This window comes from Anastrepha obliqua, chromosome 2 (genome assembly GCF_027943255.1).
Source record: "Anastrepha obliqua isolate idAnaObli1 chromosome 2, idAnaObli1_1.0, whole genome shotgun sequence".
NCBI classification, from domain to species: Eukaryota; Metazoa; Arthropoda; class Insecta; order Diptera; family Tephritidae; genus Anastrepha; species Anastrepha obliqua.
The window spans coordinates 74,904,486-74,926,968 of NC_072893.1; the positions used below are offsets into that span (position 1 = coordinate 74,904,486).

The 22,483-nt window shown below is 36.2% G+C and overlaps 1 protein-coding gene and 1 pseudogene across 1 annotated transcript in view; one reads left to right on the forward strand and one right to left on the reverse strand.

Moving 5' to 3' along the window:
- LOC129236832 (protein sidekick) overlaps nucleotides 1–1,883 on the reverse strand; it is a 188,636-nt gene extending 186,753 nt beyond the window's left edge. The window contains exon 1 of the mRNA XM_054871084.1: nucleotides 1,337–1,883. The gene's annotated coding sequence lies outside the window, so the exon portion shown is untranslated. The remainder of the gene's footprint in view (nucleotides 1–1,336) is intronic.
- Nucleotides 1,884–21,992: 20,109 nt separating this feature from the next.
- LOC129239906 (U2 spliceosomal RNA) lies at nucleotides 21,993–22,176 on the forward strand (annotated as a pseudogene).
- Nucleotides 22,177–22,483: the final 307 nt, after the last annotated feature.

The window sequence follows — 22,483 nt, forward strand, 5'->3', positions numbered from 1 at the left end:
GGCAGTGAATTCCGCTACCACGAGAAATAGCGAAGCCCTCGAGCTTCTCAACCACGTTCCCACGATAGTCGGTTCTACGTAATCGGAACGACCCGTGTTTATATCCGTCCAAGGATTGCGTATTCAGCAGAATTTGTATGCAGCTACAACAACAACAACATCTTCCCAACCAATAAATTCGATATTTCCCATGCACAAGTGACACCGTTCTGTTTAAAGCACATGCTTGTGTGGTCTATACCGTTTATCTTAGACTACAAAAAACTTGTTATTATCATTCAATATTGGTTGCTGTTGACAGTGAGGTCAACTGCTAAGGTATCTCCAAAGAAATAAGGCCTAATAATTGAGTCCGATCAAAATCCTAGCTAAAGAGAGAGTTTTTTTGAATTTAGTGGCACCTGATGAATCTTCTTTGGATTTTTGTAGCTTCAATTCAAATTTACTTCTTTACGAAGTCACTTAACCCAAAATTAGGCTTATTCCTCAAAAGGATTTATTACCTAAAGTAAGCGCTAGAAACGTTTGGCGAATATACATAATACTGAGTTTAATTATCAATTTAAGCAATTTCAGCGCGTTGTTAAATCGTGTAGCGTTCCATGGTTAAATTTCAAGACTAAATAAACACCTCCGCCAAATTTGTGACAGTTGTAGCTGCATCAAGCTGGCCGCCATAAAAATGAAAAATATGGTCCCTATACATTCTCCAATTTCGAGCGTACCGATTGGAAAACCCTTTGAATAAAACATGTATTGTCAGTATTGTTAGGTTAGGTTAGGTTATACTGGCTGGCCGCATCCACGCAGAACCTTTAACGATACCAAATCTGAGGCCTTTTTTGCGAAAACATGCGTCGATCAAGATGTGCGAATTTTACGAGTCGCTTACGCTCCAGTTCAGGGATACATTCCAGTATTTCAAAATTGAGAGCACCCAGGTAGCATAGTTTAGTTTTCGAGAGTGCCAAACAACAGTATAGGAGATGCTCCAGATACTGTTAGTACATCAACTAAAGTTTTACAGTCCCTTCTATCGAACGATACACCCGAATCAGTCAATATTGTTAAACTGAGTGTAAAATAAATTTAGTGGAGTTTATTTCAAAAATAAGCTTTAGAGATTTGCGTAAAATTGTAGTTGTACAGATACTCAGAATAATCTATTTACTATTTATGTACTCTACTCCTAAAAAAACCCAAAGCGCATTCGTCAGCAAACAAACGGGCATCGTTATCACCATCCCTTCGACTACCAATAAAGGCCACTGCCATTACCAGTGTGTATTTTGGGTGCAATGTGGTGTGCAATCGATAATCAGGCAAAATGTCTTACCATAAATACTTAGCGTTGTCTCTGAATTCAATGCTTATCAGCATTTGAGTTACCAGCAAACGAGCAAGCAAGCAAAAGCACCCTCACGAAATGCAACTCACCCTTCCAGACATGTCAGTATCATTGCTAACGGCATTCTGTTTTGCAACTCTTCCATAAAGTGCGGTAAACAAGCAAACAGCAAATTGTTAAATTGCGGAAACAATCAAATGATAACAACCGAATAATTTCAATTTAGTCACCCTCTTTTTCCAGCAAATCCACGAAATCTGGGTGACGGTGGGCTACAGAAAACTATGAGATTCACAAATTCTGAAATACAGAAAACCGTGGCTGTTGTCCTTAATGTTTAGCTGTGGTTGGTTTTGTGGTTCATTAACGATTTTTCCACCGCCGCTCCACTAGTTTTTGCGTTTTCAAAGCAGCCTCGGTATTTCTATTATCGCTGTAGCTTTTATTATTCTCCATTTTTTGTGCGTTTTTTCGTTTATTGATAATTTAAAATTTCCGTTTAAATCGGTTGTCAAAGTTTGAAAGGAAAAAATTTTTTTTTGCAAGAGATTTTGTGAGAGAACGAGTTCCAAAAATAAACGACATTTGTAGAAAAAACTATTGGTTTTTGAACAGTAAAAAATTCAATTAAAATTGTATGCATTCTTCGTGACTATTTCTTTAAAATCCGGTTTTTAACAGTGCGGTTTTTAACTATAACACAAGTACTTATTGACAAGTTTTTACACTTTTTATTAATTTCTTATTAAATTTTGACAATGTTTGTATGGAAATATAATTGATGCATAAACTTTGTAAAAATCAACATTTTTCAACTTTTTAATTTCTAGAAATTTTTTAAAAATGAAATGAAAAAAAAAGCAAATCGAGTACGTAGTTTTATAGTATATTAAATTCTGTATAATAAAGTACAGTTTGCAAAAGGCCTGAAAACCGTGTTGGTTTTTTTAAATAATTTTTTCTGGCTGCTTTGTGCATTTACTCCATATTTTTTTATGTGGGGGAAAACACTCATATTCTTTTATTTTAAGCGTCCAATTCACATTTGCAAACGTAAACAATGAAATGCCAACAGTTCTTGATGTTTCCATGTCCAAAAAATAAAAAAAAAATCATTTGTATTCCTGATAATACCCTTTCAATGTATTGTGTCTCGGCTCCGGCTGTTTTTTTTTTCTTTACAAACGGCGACCACCGTAGCCGAATGGTTAAGTACTATTCAGGATTCGGAGAGAACGTAGGTTTGAATATTCGTGACTGAAACAGCGAAATGATAGAAACAGGTTTTTCTAATGGCGGTCGTCCCACGGCAGGCAATGGCAAACCTCTGAGTGTATTTCTGCCTTGAAAAAGCTTCTCATAAAAAATATATGCCGTTCGGAATCGGCTTGAAGCTGTAGGTCCCTCCATTCGTCGAACAACATCAATACGCATGCCAGAAATAGGAAAGGGAGCTCATCCAAACACCTAACAGAAGTGTACGCGCCAATTATTTATTTTATTTTTTAATTTTAATTTTTGTTTTTTTTTTAACTCAAATTACACTATTTAACAAGGCTATCTATAATATTAAAGCCGATATCAGTAGACTAGCTAATTTTTTGTTTTCTTTCGCCGCGTTTTGGCGATTCGTTAGCAATTAAGGTTTGAATAAGTAAATTGCTAGCCCGCCTATCCTAGCTTGGTGATAGTTAAACGAACTAACTACACCTCCAAGCAGTTGCGCCCTATGCCCCATAAGGAGTTAAAGGAAAACATACCCTATGATCAGAAAGTACCGGGAATGTTTAATTCAAAAACGAACCGCGCACGTGGGAACCGGTCCATAATTTTTCTTATGTTGGTAAGACTGTAAGACACACATCTGCCACTTTTGGGCGCCTTCGGAGCATTAGTGTCTGCCTGGCCGGCCGGAAATGTGGGCAAACAATTCTTGGATTTGCATGTTGATAATGCGCTATCGCACCGAGCCCAAATTGTGCTGGATTATTTAACCAAACACCAAGTATGGAAAATACTATCGTGCAAGCACCGTATTCACCTGATATGTCCCCGTGCGACTTCTTTTTGTTTCCCGAGTCGAAGTTAACACTTCGTGGAAGGAGATTTCAGTCGATAGAGGAAATCAAAGATAATGCGACGAAGGAGTTGAAGGCCACCCCTTCGTCGCCCTACCAGGGGTGCATGGAGGATTGGGTTAAACGTTGGCATATGTGTGTTGCTTCAGACGGATCAAGGAGATAAAATACATTTGCCTGAAATTTAACTCTGTTTTGTTTTATTTAAACAATCTCGGTACTTTCAGATCATGAGGCATATGTATGTATACATAGGTATATATTTCGAAGCGTATATTCGGATGTCCGCACAAAATTAAATGACGAAAAGCCGTTCAAATGCACGTCAGTTGTCCAACGCAGTTCGCTCTCTTCTTTTTCTGTCGTGGCGTTCCTATGTACAAAACGTTTTTGTTGGTCTAGTGCCATCAGCTTTAATGATTGCACCCTGATTTTAAAGTACCAATTTTAAGTCGGCTGAAGATATAAAAGAGAATTCACGGCAATTACTGATGTTTAATAATTAATAAATTGTTTTCATAGAATTTTATCGTATCTATGTAAGTTTGTGAGAGGCAGCAAAATCGAAGAAAATATCACAGCAATTTTTAAAGGCATATTCAAAGTTGTTGAAAATTTCACAATAGGTGTACTATTTATAGTATAGAATAGTTTCCATGTAACCAGGAAGAGGATCAAAATTTTAATGTTTCATCTTCACTAGAGCACACAAAACATTTTTATTTAAATTCATTCAGAAACAAAGATCTAGGAAGGGCGAGATCAATTCTTTTAAAAATTATTTTAATTTTATAAAGAAACCTTGTAATGGGTGCATAATTAATCTAACTAATTTGATTTAAAAATGTGGACATACAATGGAAAGTGAAAACGCAAACAATTTGCGGAATATTGAAGCTTGTCTGCTCTAGTAATCTGAGCAACCAATGATACGGACAATGTCATAGATAAACATTAGTGAGTATAAAATACGCATTGAGGAAAGTAATTTTAATTTTACTAACATACAACGGACCCTATAACACGGACGCTGCTCGCTAAAATGAAGAGATTGTAGAGCAAACCAGACAAAGCTGTGTTGAACTCTTTCGATCATTCGGAAGTAAACAGTATACGATAAGTTGGCTTCCAAATGACTAAGGCATATTCCCATTTTTAACTTTTTAGGGAATTATATAGCATTTTCATAGTATAAGAGTCCTTAAAGACTCGCCCATAATGTCACAGAAAGCCATAGTTGAAATAGGCCTTGAAGTAATGAATCTAAAGTGATTAACACATGCACTGTTATCATTGTTCTAGTTTTTGACACAAAATTTTTTAATAAAAAAAAATGGTTTAAACTCCACGCGGTATCAGATGAAAGAAGAAAAACGTGGCAATTAAACAAAAAGCTTACCTAAAAATTTTTCAGAAGAAAAAATAAGAGAGAACTAAATTTTATATTATATAATACAAGAATATCCTTTAAAAAACCAAATATTTCCGCTGCCTTTTTTTCTGTCTAACCGGCGTAAAAGAAAATTTGTACGATGATCACTTAAGAAAAGGAAGTGCAATTTATAGCTTTTGAAATTTTAGTAAAATAATAATTAATATTTATTAATTTTTTGCTTTCCAATGGTCTTACGCATTTTCTCCATAAAACACTCATTTTCATATGAAATAAAGGACCAAAGGCAGTCAGCAAAAAAATTATTAAAATTAAATGCGATTTTTCAGCCGCTTAAAACTTACAATTATTTTACTAAAGTTATACGAATAACCAGAAATAATATACAATAAGTAGTAGTAATTATAATTAAATTACATTTTGATCATAAATTTCTAATTTTAATCGAATATTAATCTCCGGGTCATGAAAAAAATGATTGACTAAAAAAATACCTTTCGACTTTTATTTCGTGTGCTTAGCATGACCATTTTTTACACACATACACATAAACATATATCTCCATTTAAAAACTAGAATTTTTTCTGAACACTTTCCTAGCTCATCCATATAAACAAATAACTCAAATACATACACACATCATACATATAAAAAGGAAATGCAAAAAAGGCGCTTGAGCTTTTAATTGCCAATGCCAGCTGTTGTCACGGCACAGATAAAGTTTTAAGCGCAAACACCTGAACACCAGAAATGCGCTTAACTGACGAAGCATATCTGGGAATGGGAGGTGCCACATTTATATAACGCAGCCGTTTGAGGCTAAGCTAAACGTGCGTATTTGTGAGTTAGGAGTTACTACCAGTAAGGCTGTCAAGGTTGTGGTATGACAAGCGTTTTGATTACCGCAGCGTCAAACAGTTTGAAAATATGGGAGTGAAAAAAATCTGCCACAAAATTACGCGGCTAACTGTAGTAATGGCCACATTGACGGTGATATGCCACTGCAACAAAGACAACAACAACAATGCGGACATAATTTAAGCGAGTGATAGCATTACGAATGAATAAAAATATATGTATGATGAGTAAAAATGCTTTAAAAATATTTTGTTGACAGCCCAGAGTTACTTTTTTTTGATTCTCTACCTTTTAATAGCAATTCTCCAGTTACTCTTATTTGAGAGTTCCGCAGGTTTTCGTCCAAAGGAAAAGGCAAATATGAAATGCCATATAATGCCATATAACGTCCTGTGACAAAAACAACTTTTTTCGTTATCGAGAAAAAAATTTCTTTTGAATGTGAAACTAGAGATTTAGCATAGCAATGCGGCATACTCAGTTTTTCATTTTCTCATCAGTGTAATTTTTTAAATAAAATTTTCAAAGGACTAAATTTACAACGAATAGGTTTGAAACCATGATATTAACATGAACATCAAAGGAAAGAGGATATATTATATTAAAAAATTGTTGTTTACTTTTCGCCAGGAAAAATATAAATTTTTATAGTAGCCACTGCGTATATTTTATTTTACACGTTATTGCGTTTTTATAGAACAGCAAGTCGAACATAGTTGAAAAGTAAACAAATATTTTTTGTTAAAGCTGCATTTATCCTCTTTTGTTTGATGCCCGAGTTAATATCATAACATAGAGTGAATGAGTATTTAAAATAATTTTTGGAAAATTCTGCCCTTCGAAATTTAAAGTCCTTCAAAAAATTTAATTCAAAAGCAAATGAAAAACTAAGTATGCAACATTACCATATAAAATCTATAGTTTCACGTGCGTATGAAATTTTTCCAGGACAAATACACCGTTGCACGTGGCAATCAATCGATGAGAGCGCCACAAAATTGTAGTTCATTTAAAAGTTATTAAAAAACTGTGACCTGGACCTGGAACATAAAATGTACAATACCTTGTTTGATATTTTTTATACCAGAGTTACCAGTCATTCATTCAAAGGAACAAATACTCCAGACGTACAAAACTATAATAAGATCGGTTCTCACCTACGGTGGTGAAACATGGGTTCTTAAAATTAATGACATCAATTTACGGACGAAATTTGAAAGAAAAATTCTTAGAAGAATATTCGGTCCTATACGATTAGAAGACGGTACATACCGTATACGGCATAACCACGAGCTCAGTGTTTTAATCGCGGGAGGAAATGCACAGCGACAGAAAGATCAAAAAAGTATTTGAAGCAAATCTTGAAGAAGCAAGGAAGAGAGGCCGGCCAAGGAGACGTTGCAAGACGTAGAAGACGATATTCGAAAGGTGAGAATCTCTCAACATAGAGCGAAAGTAGGATGTCGAGAAGAATGAAGGCGTATTGTAGAGAAGGCAATGGTCCACCCCGAACTGTAATGCCAAGATGATGAACAGCATTTATCACCTCACATGCGAAACATATTTGTGTCTCACAACATTTATAACTTGAAACATTTCCTCAAAACAGTAAGTGTAGAATCCTGCCCTGAAAAGTGGAGATTTTTCAACCAATGCGTTATGGAAGGTAATGCCCTTCATATGGTTTAACCGGGAGCGGAAAAGATGGTAATCAGCCGATACAAGTTCAGGAGAATACAATGCATGCTGAAGAAATTCCCATTCGAGCTCTTGCAGTGCGGCTTTGACGAATTGTGCAACATGGTGTCTGGCGTTTTAGTGAAGGAGTATGATTTGACCATGTCGATCAGGTCTTTTCAGTCGAATAGCCTCATTCACGCGGTGTAGCTGGACAATGTAGAACTCCTTGGTGACCGTGACATTCTTTTCGAGCATTTCTTAGTGCACCATGCCCTCTCAGACCCACCTAACACATATCATGACCTTTTTTGGCTGAAGATCCGGTTTGATTCTTGACTTTGGCGTATCTCCTAGAGCCACCTACTCCCTTCTTTGCTTCATATTGTATTGTATAGGCACCATTTCGCATCTGTCGTGACGATTCGGTACAAACGCGCTGTTTATGACCGCGTGTTGCTTGATGGTGGGCGAGATGCTGAGAAGCAATTTGAAGGCGGTGAGCTTGTGAGGTTCCCAGGTTCTTAATTTTTCGGTAAATCCTATTGAACGAAGGTGATTGAGAATCGTTTTATGATCGCAGTTCATTTTTGCGCTAATTCAAAGTCGCCATTTTTGAGCTTTGCAAACCATTTCCATGCTATAGACTCGCCTATGACACCTTCTCTATATACATACGTCGCAAATATCTCGGTTTGCTTCGGTAGCTTTGTGACCCCGATGAAAAGCAAAGAAGAGCAGTTGTCGAAAATGTTGATTTTGGCTTCCTGGGTATTCCATTTATAAGCCTCAAAATTATAGGCTAATGAAGGAATGGCGGCCACCGTGGCCGAATGAGTTGGTACGTGACTACCATTCGGAATTCAGAGAGAGAACGTTGGTTCGAATCTCGGTGAAAGATCAAAAAATTAAGAAAAAGTTTTTTCTAATAGCGGTCGCCCCTCGGCAGGCAATGGCAAACCTCCGAGTGTATTTCTGCTATGAAAAAATCTCCTCATAAAAAATATCTGTCGTTCGGAGTCGGCTTAAAACTGTAGGTCCGTCCCTCCATTTGTGGAACAACATCAAGACGCACACCACGAATAGGAGGAGGAGCTTGGCCAAACACCCAAACAGGGTGTACGCGACAATTATATATATAATGATTAATAAAAATAAAACAAATATTTGTGCCTCATGTAAGTATTAAATACAAAAAATATATTACATATGTAACCTAAGCAACTTTAGGCCTGAAGTGGTCTTTCTCTCCTCAGCTCAGCTCATATTGGATATACGTACATATTTATACAAATTAGGGTGCAATCACTTTACATTAAAAAATCGGTATTATTTTTCCGTTATAATTAAAAAATTAATTATATTTTAAGATCTGCGTGAAAATATTTCGGAAAAATATTCAGATTTAAGGGTACCAATAAAATTTGTCATTATTTTCCATCCATTGATACAATTTTTGAACAATTTTATGCAGACCTTTTAAGGTTTAATGCTTCTGTTTGTGTCTGTTTGAAAAAAACAAAAAAAATATTCAATGCTTTAGAAACAAATTTTATTATAAAAAACAAACTTTATTGCAGTATTTTCAAAACGGTTCAGCTCACGTAAATCTTAACATTTCTCCGAAACATTTTAGCAGAAGTCTTAGTCTTAGAGTACAAAAGATTTTATAATTCCGGTAGGAAAATATCAACTTTTTTGGTAGGGCACCCTAATGAATTTACATGTACCAAATTGGCTACTGCATGCTTCAACAGCAGATTTAATTTCAACATTAATGCTTAGACATGCAGACATGTGCTTCTCTCGCATTCCTGTTCATGCTGAAAATCAATATTAAAAGTATGCGCTGCACTACGAAGGCTTTTGAACTTTGCTTGTGCTGCCCCAGTCAGCTGATGTCTGTCTGTGCTGGACCTCTACTCTGGCACTGTGCAACCAACACCCGGCTGGCTATCTCTGCTTTCGTTGGCTACTGTCTTCCATGTCTGCTGTCATTGCTACTGTGTCTTATTCGCATGTTTCGTGCCAAGAATTTCAATGCAAACTTCACTTTATTCACTTCCCTCATTCTGAAACTTCAACTTGGCAAAAAGGTAGCGGTGAGTACGAATCCTTCTCCTTGATTTGCATGTTGGTGTACGTAGCTCATTTTGTATTTTAATTGGCTTTGCTATCTTTGCTAAATATCAGCTAGCGTTGCAGCCTTGAGCCAGAGTGGCGTCAAGCATAAACAACAGGTGGTTGACAAGAGTGAAGTAGACGACCGACATCAAAAGGTAGAAACCAAAGGTTAAGGCAAAGTGAATGGTAATACAGAAATTGATGCATTGAATTCGAGTTACATAAATCGTTGGTTACATACCATAAATAGCTGCTGCTGGAAGAGAGTAGCCATGCATAATGCATAGGTAAGATGTAATCCAAGTGTAGAGTTGACACCAAACTTGATTAGAACGTACTGGCTCTCAACTTTTAACTGCTTCTTTTGGTTTCACTAGACAGCAATTTTAAAGGAGGTTCTGATTGGAACGTTAAGTTTTTTATTATTGTATCGATTATTCGCACAATTCGTACAGAAATGGGCATCCTAAAACCTCATACAGATATGTAATCGACAAACTTGGCTATACAATAATTTGCAAAGAGGATTATGCTGCGCCTGCAACGCGCGAAGTGGCAGCGCAAAACGCAGGGGAAAAACAAATCGGCCCTCTATAGAAAGTGGACTGTCTACGAACTGACGACAAATAACAGACGGTCGAGTCACGTGCTCATGACGGTATAATATTACCACAACATCACATCTTCTTTGCTGCAGATCCAAAAGAAACCTCGATAGCGTATAACATTCATACGCCCATGGGAGAGAAACCTGATAGCATGCCACACATACCACTGGTATGACGGCATTGAGACATTAGAAAACGAGGCTATAGCATGAAGCTGGCTACAAATATGGTGTACCCAGACATGGGTGAATAGTATTGGTCCATTTAATGGACACTGTTCTGGGCCTTCCCAAAGTAATGCAAGGTAGTTCCGGGAAAGGAGTCTCCCCAGAAGAGGAGGAGGGATTGTTTTAGTGGCTACACCATTCGACTTAGTTGACGACGGTCGCTGTAAGTGTGAAGGCATTTTAAATCCTCCTCACCCACCACAAAAAAATCGTTGTCTGCAAAATGCTAAGCAACGACACTGTAAATGTTCCAGCATGATCTTATCGTGATATAGATAACCGTAAGATAGTAATACTCTTGATCAGTACCAATTAGGTATTACTTTAAATGAAACTTTAATTATTGGATGAAAAGCGAAGTCTAAATAAGTTTGACGGATGCATGCGCCTGTTTATTAGCATTATTATTATTTTATTAAAATATCTGAAAGAAAAGTTAAGCTCATAATTGTTCAGGAAACACTTTATTATAAAAAATTAATTATACTGTCCAATAGTGGTTAGCAAACACGAACAAACGCTAATAATTATGAAGGACTAGGCCTCCCTGACCAACTTTGCCAAAAACAGTAGTAGTCGAGAGGGTTGGATATTATTTCAACAGGGGTTTAAAGATTTAAAATTTTGGCCGAAAGTGCAACTAGTTTATTGAACATATATTCCAAATAAAATTTCCGCTCTCAGACTTCTACAGTAGAATTTATCGTTTTATTTTATTTAGTAGATTTTAAAGCTCTAGCACGTACTTATATTTGCCGGGACATTTTTGAACCGCTCTTAACACAACTAGAATGAAAGGTCGAAAAAAAATCAATTAAGAGGTTAAAATGTTTTACGCAAATTTGAAGAATTGTCGACGATGTGTTGATGGGTCTTCTGTTGGGCATAAGTTCCATAGATCCCCCCTACTGCTCATAAGTGTAAGTTCGCGCAATTTTGGTAAGGATAAATAGGTATACACTATGGTATCATTGTCAAGAGCTCAAAATTTCTTAGGATCAGAACAAAAATAAAAAATAAATATGGCTTTAGGCAAAAGAACTTATAGTACCTATGTGAATTTAACAGGATTTGCTTTAAGACCAATTAGTTCTTATCTATCATAGACAAATTTAGTATTTTAAATGAATTTTATTTAGATGTTAACTAATGGCTATGAGGAATTCATGGATTGAATATTTCAGCAAAAGCAGTAGATTTAAAGCCTTACAGAAAAAAGAGCTAAGTCGACTTAAGTGCGTTTGTTAAAAGTACACAGATATATGTTATAAGTTACCGAGTTGTAAAAAATTTAGATTGTAGAAAATATATTCAATAAAACATTTTTCAACGCAATGTCATCAACATCATTTCCTTTGTTTTCCATTGGAGCATAAATCTTCAATAAAGCATTACCACCTGGTACCGTTTCTGGGTAGCAATTTTAGTCCGTTCCACGATTTCCCGCATTAATCGACGATCTCCGCCCTTTAGCCCTCGGGGGGCTTTTCTTGGGGTTTCCAATCAATCAAGAGCTTGTCGACAGACTTCCGCTGCATCTTTTCGAGGTGTGTGCCCTATCCACCTCCGCTTTCGTTATTTTGTATAGCTGGCCATTGGCTGCAAGTTTCTCTTTTTATAAACTCATCATTGCTGATGACGTTTAGCCACCATACCTTGAGAATATGCGGAAGACGTCATTTTACAAAACTTTCAATTTCAGATGTTTTTTTGATGGTTGGGTACCAGCCAGGCCTCGCATAGTAGTACTGAGGTGACATTTGATTTAAATAGATTCATTTCTGTTTGAAAGGATATTTGTGATGAGTTCAAGACTTGGCGCAGCTGAGCATATGCGATAGTAATAGCTAAAGCAATACTTCAAAGTGTTTGAATTTTAATATTGCAAGCCTTAAGCGGCAGATGTTCGACGCCAAATTGTAGCAGTAGTATAATATGCACATTAAATAAAAAGTCTTCTAAATTTTAAATTGAGTTACACAAATTTAATTAATTTTGCATGATATATACGCTTTTTCTAAGCAACTAGTCATACACTGGTTCATAAAAAACTAGTTCAAAATCACATATTCTAAACTAGCCATAAATATTGGTGAATACGCTGAGTACATAACCGCCAACTTTAGTAAAATTGAGTGTAGGTGAAGCATGTAACTAGTCTACAATACACTAGTCAAACAATCAACGAGCAACTAGTCTCTTTTCCGCGCAAGCTCTTTATTCGCTTAAGAATGTGGGCTAAGTTTGCTGCTTTTGTATGCATGCCATGTAAATTATATATTAAATGGCAATCCATGTGCAGTATTCGTAAGTACATGCACTTGTAATTTGAGTATGACTTTCTTTAAGGTGCATTCAGACACGGCAAGAAAAGTTCGTTTTAATATTTTTTTTTTGTTTTAGCATGTTCTAAATAGTTTTCTGTGATTTTAAGAGTGTAACTGCAACACTGAAACTTACAAGAGACCACTTTCGAGCCCGTTTTCGCGATCAATTTTCCTGACAAGCCTTTGAAGCTCGAGAAATGCACCTTTCATACAAATTTTGAGGTAGCGGAAGGTTCGAAGTTTTCGTAATTTTTGAAATGGCTTCAAGTTTAAGGAAACAACCGCATTATTCATAAAATTAATCTTCAGGAACTAAATATTACATATTTATAAGTATTGTGATTTTATAAAGTATATTTCAAAATGATTTTACTAGGTTGTTTTCGTTCTTGTCTATTCGGGATAAATTTAGATTTAAATATAATATGGTATCCTTTAACTCCGGATGGAGCGTAGGGCCAAGCTTTAAATTTCGAAATATATTTTAAACAAATTTTCTATGAGCTGGCGACAAATTCGAGATTTGCTCCGCGTTCTCCAGGGCCTTCAGTGCAGCCTGACTGTCACTGAAAACTCCAATCTGTTTCCCGCTCCATCTTCTGTGGATTATCCATTCGGCTACTTTCAGGATGGAAAACAATTGCCATTCCCCCATAGCATAGTGATATTTATTACTATCGTTTAAGTACCATCCGGCTCCAGACCCTATTTCATTCTTGGACCCATCCAGGGGAAGAAAATCAAGCATAGCATTTAAGGTATCACCAGTACCCATGGTACATAAACATACACTTCTTTGTAGCCTGTATAGTTCCCGGATTGTAGACTTAACCATGCTCCGTCGCCATCAGACCACAGAAGCGTAAGTGATGATTGGTCTGATAAGTGCTGTGTCTATCCATACGACCACAGCAGATTTCAGACCCCAGGTTTTAGCAAAGGCTCTATGGCATTGCTGAGAAATCCTCAATGCGCGATTCACCTTCAGTGAAACGAGTGTCTCCAAAGTCAGCTTCTTATCCAAGATAACTTCTAGATATTTAAGTTCGTCGGAAAGACCAAGTGGCACACCTTTCAGTATTGGAAGACTAAGTCCATCCAATTTCCGTTTCCTCATAAACAAGACTATGGTTGTTTTGTTCGGATTAACGGAAAGACCAGTCATCGATTTTGTCAAGAATCCTCTGCACTTTCGTGCAAAGCCTCCTTAAGGATTTATCCGATGTTAGCGCACAGACATCGTCCGCATATGCTTGGACATGAAAACCGAGTTCCTGCATCTCCGTTAGTAGAGGGTCTAAGACGAAGCACCACAGCAGCGGAGAAAAAACACCTCCTTGGGGACATCCTTGCTTAGCCCTGACGGTGATTAGTTCGTCACTGCGGTTAACAGCCTCTCAGAGAGCATGGAATATATCCATTTTACAATGGTTTCATTAACTCCATGCCGTTCGGCAGGAGAACATATCGAGCCGAAAGTGGCAGTATCAAAAGCCCCGTCAGTGTCCACGAACACGCCCATTGTGTATTCGTCAGCTCCCAACCCGGCTTCAATCTTGCTAACAAGATCGTGTAAGGCTGATTCACTTGATTTTCCACTCTGGTAAGCGTGTTGATTTCTACTAAGTGGACTTCTATCTTGTTTATTTACTATACTTGTGAGACTCCAATCGAAAAAGTGCGCGCATGCAGTACTCGCGCAAGATTCACTAAAACTTATTGTACTTCACGTGAAATATCATACAGCAGTAAAGTTTTACTGACCAAGGCGACTTTCTAAGCTCTTTAGAAGATGATTAAACCCCCAAAAAGCAGTTTTGAAAACATGAAAATCGCTTTTTGGAAACTTTACTTTACGAACTCTAAATCTTATATTTGGCAGGCTTTCACAAAACACTTTCCTTGGCACGTCTGACAATACCTTAATATTCGGATATACGCGACGTGCTCTTCGTGACAAATTACATTTTCTGTGTTTGTTTCGCCAACTTCTGCATTCTGCCGGCAAAGCTTTCGTAGTTGGCGTTTGTCTTCTTTTCGTTGCATAGCTTTATGGCTGCATTAAAAACTTCATACGCGTACAAACATGCAACGGCTTTCCACATACATGCATCTATGTGTAGGTTTGTACAAACACCTATATACATATGTACGTATAAACATATGCGCCATGGCTTAAACAACCTGTTCGCTTCTTCGTACATATTTCGTTGCATGCAAATTACCATAATTCCTTTTAAAATATCGTAAATGCCAGTGAACCTAAAATGTTAAGTATTAACTTATCCTGCATTGCAGTCAAATAGTTGGTAAGCTTCTAATATGCGAGTGTGGATACTTAAACGAAATCATTGAATATGCAAGTTGCAGTAATGATTGATTTGATTGAAAGCAGGTAGGGAATACGGTCTATGTGTATGGATGTGTGTATGTATACGCATATACTTATACATTCACTTGTAACCATATTAACAACAATTGGAGGAAACTGGCAATTGATTACTTCCGATTCCAGAGGTTTTGCGGGTTTGAATAACAATGACACTAATTGATTGATTGCTTTTATACAAAATTAACTAAAGAAAATTGAGGCATGTATGACAAATTGATAATGTTAAATTAATAATAATAAATTTAATAATCTTCAGCTAATTGATGGCATCTCTGTGTGATGAAAATTTCATAAGAAAGACATTTACGAGGTATATGGTATTTCCGTGAAAATTTTGAGTATTCATTTTATTCTGGTGTGCTAAATACTAGAAAATGTATGTGGGAGTTTAACTTGAGTTTCATAGCTGCTTGAAGAAAGTAGTCTGTGTGTGTTTGACTTGAAATAAAATTAGCCTTGAATTTTCATATTATATTTGAGTAATTAGCGAGGGATAAGTTTACTGTTTTTTATGCTTGCTGGCTTCCGGCATGCTTCCTGTGAGCATTAGATAACCATGAACACATGCGGTAAAACATACTCACACATGTGTTCATATTTCACGAGCATTTTACACATAAAATTTAAGTGTCACATAAGGCTTTAAAATTTACCACATTAGGATAAGGTCAGACCTGGCAAATTCTGCAATTTTCATCGAGTGAGTATTTTGGGAAAATTCTTTTCAACCATTCAGCATTTATTTGTGTGGCAGAGACTTGCATGCACTTGCAAAGAAGTTTGAAAAAGTTGCTTTCAACTTTTTGGCATTGCTTAGTGCACGCTACTCATTTTTTTTGGAAAGTGCTTGCAAAGCATACCATCACTAGCGGGTGACATTGTTGGCGAATTGGAACTGAATGTGGAGTGCCAATAAAAGTTTACGGTAAAATATGAAAAACACAGTGTAACAATGTAATCTTTGGAGTGTCTCTAAATGGCGTCGTATGCCAATCACATTAGTTTGGGAGAAGAAGAAATCCATTAATTTTTCGGTAGATGGCAGTAGTGTTTGAGGTTTCGATCAAACAATTTAAAGTCCATGCTCGTTGTCAAGAGTTACATGGTGTTAACAATGTAAGTACAAAAAAAAAAAACGATTCGGTACATTTCACAGTTTTTCTTTGAAAAAGACGAAAATGCAAGCCAGGCCGCTGAAATTATGAATGCTGTTTATTGTGCCCATACTGTAACAGCTAATTACGTGCAATTTGGGTTTCATCGATTCCGGTCAGGCATTTTTGATGTTAAAGACACGCCTCGCACAGCCAGGCCCGTGGTCGAAATTGTCGATAAAATCCCAGAAGTAATCGAAGTTTAGCGATAGTAGTCGTAGCATCGGCCAGGACCTAAACATCGACCATGAAACAGTTTTAAACTATTTGCGCAAAAAACTGGATTTCTTTTTCCCCAAACAAATATTTGGAATTTGTGAACTAAACAGCTGCAGTATACGAACAGGCACACAATTGAGCGCGTTATAGTCAAAAAAATATTTCCTTCCCACAAAAAAATATTTCCTTCACTCAAAATCATTTTTTTATTTTGTAAAGTTGTAAGTTGTTCAAAAACAAAATTGTAGCATTTTTCCGATAAGTTATGGAAAATAATACGATATGTAATTTACTAAAAAATTTTAACGCAATTCTGTAATTTTAATTCTCAAAATTTACAGGTCTTATTTTACATGTATGAAATCGGAGGTATTGTGGCAAAAATCATATCTGAAATCATTCAAAACTGTTTAAAATATTTATAAATTTTGAAAATATTTATCTTAAGTATTTAGAAATATTTATAAATATTATTTTCAAATCTTGCTTATGCCTTTACCCTTGATCTTTAATTTAAACTTAAAATCAGCTTAATCGTTTTTTTTATAATCAAACTCTAAAAATGTTATTTATTTTATGAAATACTAAAAAAGTGCATTAAAAATGCTGGCGCGTAGACTTAGAAGCTGAATATGCATGGGGCAAAAAGTGATTATGTGTTGCTGGTGGAATTAAAAGATGCATAAGGGCGAGTCTGAACTGTTCCATTTTTGACGATTGTTCAAACATTTCGCTAGTTCTCATTGTTTTCCTTTATAGACGAATTTCCGTCGGGAGTAGTGATGCATAGGTAAAGTAACGCACTCGTATTGGCTGATACAAAAGAGTTTTTGCATACTTAAAAGGTAAAAAATAATGTGTCATTCGCCTTATAGCCGTACTTTGTTACCCAATTATTTATTTGTCTTTCTAAACCTGCCCTTCGGAAATGGCAGACATTCGGGTGTATTTCGATCACGGAAAACTTCCTTATAAAACCTACAACTTTCTTTCTCAAACCTAAATACATTTTTTTTAATTTTTGCCATTTTTTTAACTTTGCGTTGTTTCTATGGTTCCCATCAAAATAGTTTAAATGATTGTCTTTGACATTTAGGAATAGAAATTAAAAGAGGAGATAACTAATAAGGATCTGTAAACAGCTTAAACGAAATTTACGGAAAAGTTTAATTTCTCCCCATGGAAATTCAATGGTAATTTCCAAGGCGTTTGGAGGCATGGGCAAACTGAAAACCAAAAAAACCGGAGTTTCATTTTCTTGTTCGTAAAAAGAATTTACCGGCCGCTGTGGTCGAATGGGTTGGTACGTGACTACCATTCGCGAATCTGTAGCTTCGAATCTCCGTGGTTGAAACACCAAAATCATAGAAAAAGTGTTTTCTAGTAGCGGTCGCCCCTCGGCAGGCAATGGCAAATCTCCGAGTTAATTTTGCCATGAAAAAGCTCCTTATAAAAATCATTTGTCATTCGAAGTCGATTTAAAACTGTAGGTGCCTCCATTTATGCAACAACATTAAGGATCAATCATTCATTTTCTTTTCGTTTATTTCATCTTTACGCGTTCCCCTGCTTGCCTCTTTGTGTGCTACAGCTGTGTATTTATAGTTCACAAGTGTCAAATATGATTGACGTACAACGCCATTAGTGTGGCTAATTTTGCACCATTTGTAAAAACTGCTATAGAGTTTTCGAGAAATTAAATGTTTTTGCCCTGTATAATTAGTAATCTTGCGTTTATTAAAAAATTATATTTTTCCTTTTCGCATCTTTTTTAAGACTTAGATAGATGGGAAAAACAAAGGAAAAAAGTTGCAATCGCTGCTAAAAATTTGTCTCAGAAAGTTAATTGGCAATGCATGCATACTTGGCGTGACTTTTCACGATTTCGATCCACTTGCTTCAGCACTTTTTTCTTGCCACGTCTGATGACACCTTTATGCACAAATGTGTTATATTATTTTTTGTAACAGAACAAGCAAACAAAAAAGAACCAACTCGATATGTAAATCTCAGCACACTCAGTGACAGCTCGTATAATACCCTAAAAATTCATTAAGCATAAAAATATGATAAACAAACAGATGCTGTAATATATTATACAATATTTTGAAATTGTGGCATCATGCATCAGGAAGCTGAGTTGTAGCATAAATAGCTGGAAGCAGCACTCATATGGGGTGAAGCTGAGCTGCCGCCGTAACTCTCGAAAATACGCATTCTTCATGGCGCTTTTCTTAGAACATCATCTCCCTAACACATGTATTTAGGTATGTATGTAAATATGTATATGTGTGCATTCTTTGATTCTGGTTTATGTGTTTCTTTTCCTGCTGCTGCTTTTCAAAAGCTGACGTCTAGTACTTCCATTCTTAGCCGCGTTTTGGTGCTATGATAATGCCGCTCTATAAATAATTTCTACAGTTGCTCGGTAATTTTGCTGCTACTGGCTGCACATGGATGTTGTTATTATTTTTGCTTGTGCCACTTACTCGTGATTATTATTCTTGCATGTTTATTTGTATTTATAATGTTCTTTCTTCATCGCCTGTTCGGTTGCCTTTTAATACTAGTACTACCAGCTGCTACTCAGCGCCTTTGCGCCTCTCGACTCTCGACTCTTCACTTTTTGTGGTCACTCGTGCATGAGTCGATTCCCTGATTACACCAGATGTTAATATCTACTATTTAAAAATCACATAAATGCACGAAGTACTGTTTCATTCACGTGTTAGTTTACATAGGCCGGCAAGTGAAACTAGAAGGTTTTTTATGGACATACGCATGTCTGTAAATATGTAGATTTGTAGGGATACTTTAATGTTGTGTGGTGCCTTATACGCCCTATGTTGCGTGTTCTTACGTTTCTCGACTGACATTTTTGTTTGTTTTTCCTTCACGTTTTTCGTTCTTTTATGCGGTATTAACATTTATGTACATTGACTTTGTTTTCTTATTTTCCATCACCACACTTTTTTATAATAAAAAATTTTATGGAGTGCATTTGCATGTTTAGTATTTTTTTCGTTTGCTGGGTTTGGATTTTTCAGAGCTCTTTTACATAGAGGTACATATGTATGTATAGTAAGTCTTGGCGTTGTTTTGGTTTGGTTTCGGTTTTCTTTTCATCTTTGAGCCACAGAGTTTTTATAAAATATGAATCTACTTTTCAAATGTAATTGGGTCTAGAGCCGGCAATTCTTATAATTAATTTTTTAGCAAATAAATAAAATAACTTCTGTCTGAAAATTTCAATGTATTATTGTTATACCTGTTGCCTGTTATCTCTTGTTGTTGTTGTCACCGGCTGTCATCCTCTATCACATCTAACGGTAGCCCCAAGAAACATGCTGCTTCCACGGGTTGGGTGGAGAAGCGTGTTTTGTTAGTGAGTTTAAAGGGGCATGCAAATAGGTGGTTAGTATCGTGCGGGGTACCTTCAAATGCCGGACATATGTTGGGTATGTCGGAGTCGAACGTAATTGTGCCTAGATAACGCGAACTTCACGAGACAGCTGAAGCTTTTCGTCTGCGCTGGGTGGTGGTTGGACTCCGAAGACAACATTCAGGGTCGGGAGTTTAGAAAGGTGGTAAAAGACAAGCGATGAATGTCGCTTAATGCCTGCCTATAAATTTTGCATTCGTGGATATCAAAAATAGTTTGTTTAGTCTAGCCCAGTGTCTACAATGGGCGAGGTATGAAGAACTTTATTATAAATTGTCGTATTTTCCATATGCTTGTTTTATTTTAAAAACATTGAGTTTTGTGCAATAATATCAGGGCATGGCATAATGCGATAGACTGATGAGCAATATCAATGGTAAATGTTTTACAAGTTATTTCTGCGTTCTGTCATTTCTCCAAAATGTTAAGTACACAATATAGAATTTTTTCTACACCGTATAGGCGGTTGTCGTAGCAAAATGGGTTAGTGCGTGCCTACGATTCAGAAGTGCACGTTCTCGAAAACCCGGCACGAAACACCGAAAAAGAGAAAACCTGTTTTGTAATAGCGGTCGCCCCTTGGCAGGCAATGGCAAGCCTCCGAGTGTATTTCTGCAATGAAAAAGCTTATAAAAAACGACCTGGCGTAGACGCATAAAACTTGAGGTCCCTCCATGAAAAACACATGAATGGGACACCACAAATAGGAGAAGGAGGGGCTCAGCCAAACACCAAAACAAAAAGTGTAAGCGTATATACATGGAAGTCTTCAGAAATTTGCTATATAGCGACCAAACTTCGACGTCGGCTACACATGTTTGGTTCGGTTTCGGCAGTGAAAAGAGCAAACTTTGGCGTAACACTCTTTTAGTTTTTTTTGTTCAAAAATTGTATAAATTTTTAGTTTTTGTGAATTTTTTTTTTTTGAATACTGCGACTTCGATTCCTGGCTGCATTTTGTTTACAAAAAAAAAAGTATTTAAAATATCTATCTGTTTCCGCATGGACTGTTAGTTAATTGGCAATTGGTCAGTGCTGCAGGTCAGCTCTGTATCAATGTGTCGCGGTGTCGCTAGCAAGACAAAAATGCCGAGACGCTATTGTTTTCACACTACAAAACAAAATTATTCATCTCCGTGAATAAAAGCAATTAAGAAGGTGTCATATATTATATAAGCTAAGGAAAGGACGATAAAACATTAATAGAATTATTTTTAGCATATCTTCTATTCCCAAACGATGGATTTATTTTTTTTTTGTATTAATATAGGCCAAGTTATGTAAATTCTAACAAAAATCTATTTCTATCTCCAACTGAGAATGTAAAGCAAATGTAAGTGAATCTGTCTTTTTTAATAAAATATTTCACGTGACTATTAAAAGAAAAAAATTATAGTAATAATAATTGGCGCTGACATCTTTTTTGGGTATATTGCCGAGCTCTTCCTCCTATTTATAGCGTGCGTCTTTATGCTTTCTTTGAAATGGAGGGTCCTACAGTTCAACTGAAAAACTCATCAAAATATTCGCATGTGACTGAGTAATAGAGAAAAACTAACTATATTTATATGGCATGCGAGTTTTTATGTCCGCAATTTAATCTTTCCCATCTGTGCTTAATTATACAAGGCTCGAAATATCGATTTTGTTCTGGTAAAGTGTTATATATTTCACAATATTTTGCAAAAATAGTATCATAATATGATAGTAAAAAGGCGCTACTTGAAGAATGGAACTAAATAAGTCCAGAATACACCAAAAAATTGGTTTACTCCATATCACGTAAATACCTTCAAATATTAAAAATTAGAAATAAATAGTTGCTCTTTTTGAAGTGAAAACTTCTTTAGAATCGTTGGGAGTGATTTGAGGAAAAGTGAAACGAAAAAAGCGACCAACTTGGCTACGAAGCGTTATATTATATGTTGATATAAAAGTAGCGACGAAATAAATAAAAATAACTTTTATTTTTTCTTGTGATTTGAACCAAGGATTTTGGATCGGAAGCTCACATTGCTAGTCGCTCGGCTACCGCGCCATGCTGTCGTCGCTGGCCTAAAAGTTATTTAGTTACGAAGCGTTATATTATATGTTGATATAAATAATTTTTGTGAGCGTGTAATTCTCAAAAGTTTTATTAGGTTTATTATTTAAAATGTATTGACTAGGTAGTGTGGTTATCAGCTTAACATCTGATAGATCCTCCATCGGAGGACAACAAATGTTAAACTAATTTTTGGAAATGCGCGGAGTGTTTTATGAGCTTGCTCCGCCTCTGCCACGGGTTGACCCGGTATTGCAGTACCGCCGGGATTTCAGCCTTGAATAAATACAAGAAAAAATATACTAATACATTTAGCTTTGGTGGGAAGAGCCATAAATTTTTATATGAATACATGTAGACGAAAATGGAATTTTTTTTTTTGAAATTTGCATTGTAAGACATTTCTGATTATTTATTGAAAACAGTTTTTTGGCTTTTCTATTTTTGGTTTAGATACTGAAAGTCAGTTTAAGTGAATCGGTATAAATATTTCGTACATTAATTTTTGAAGTGAAAACTTCTTTAGAATCGTTGGGAGTGATTTGGGAAAAAGTGAAACGAATTACATATAAACGTAGCGACGAACTAAATA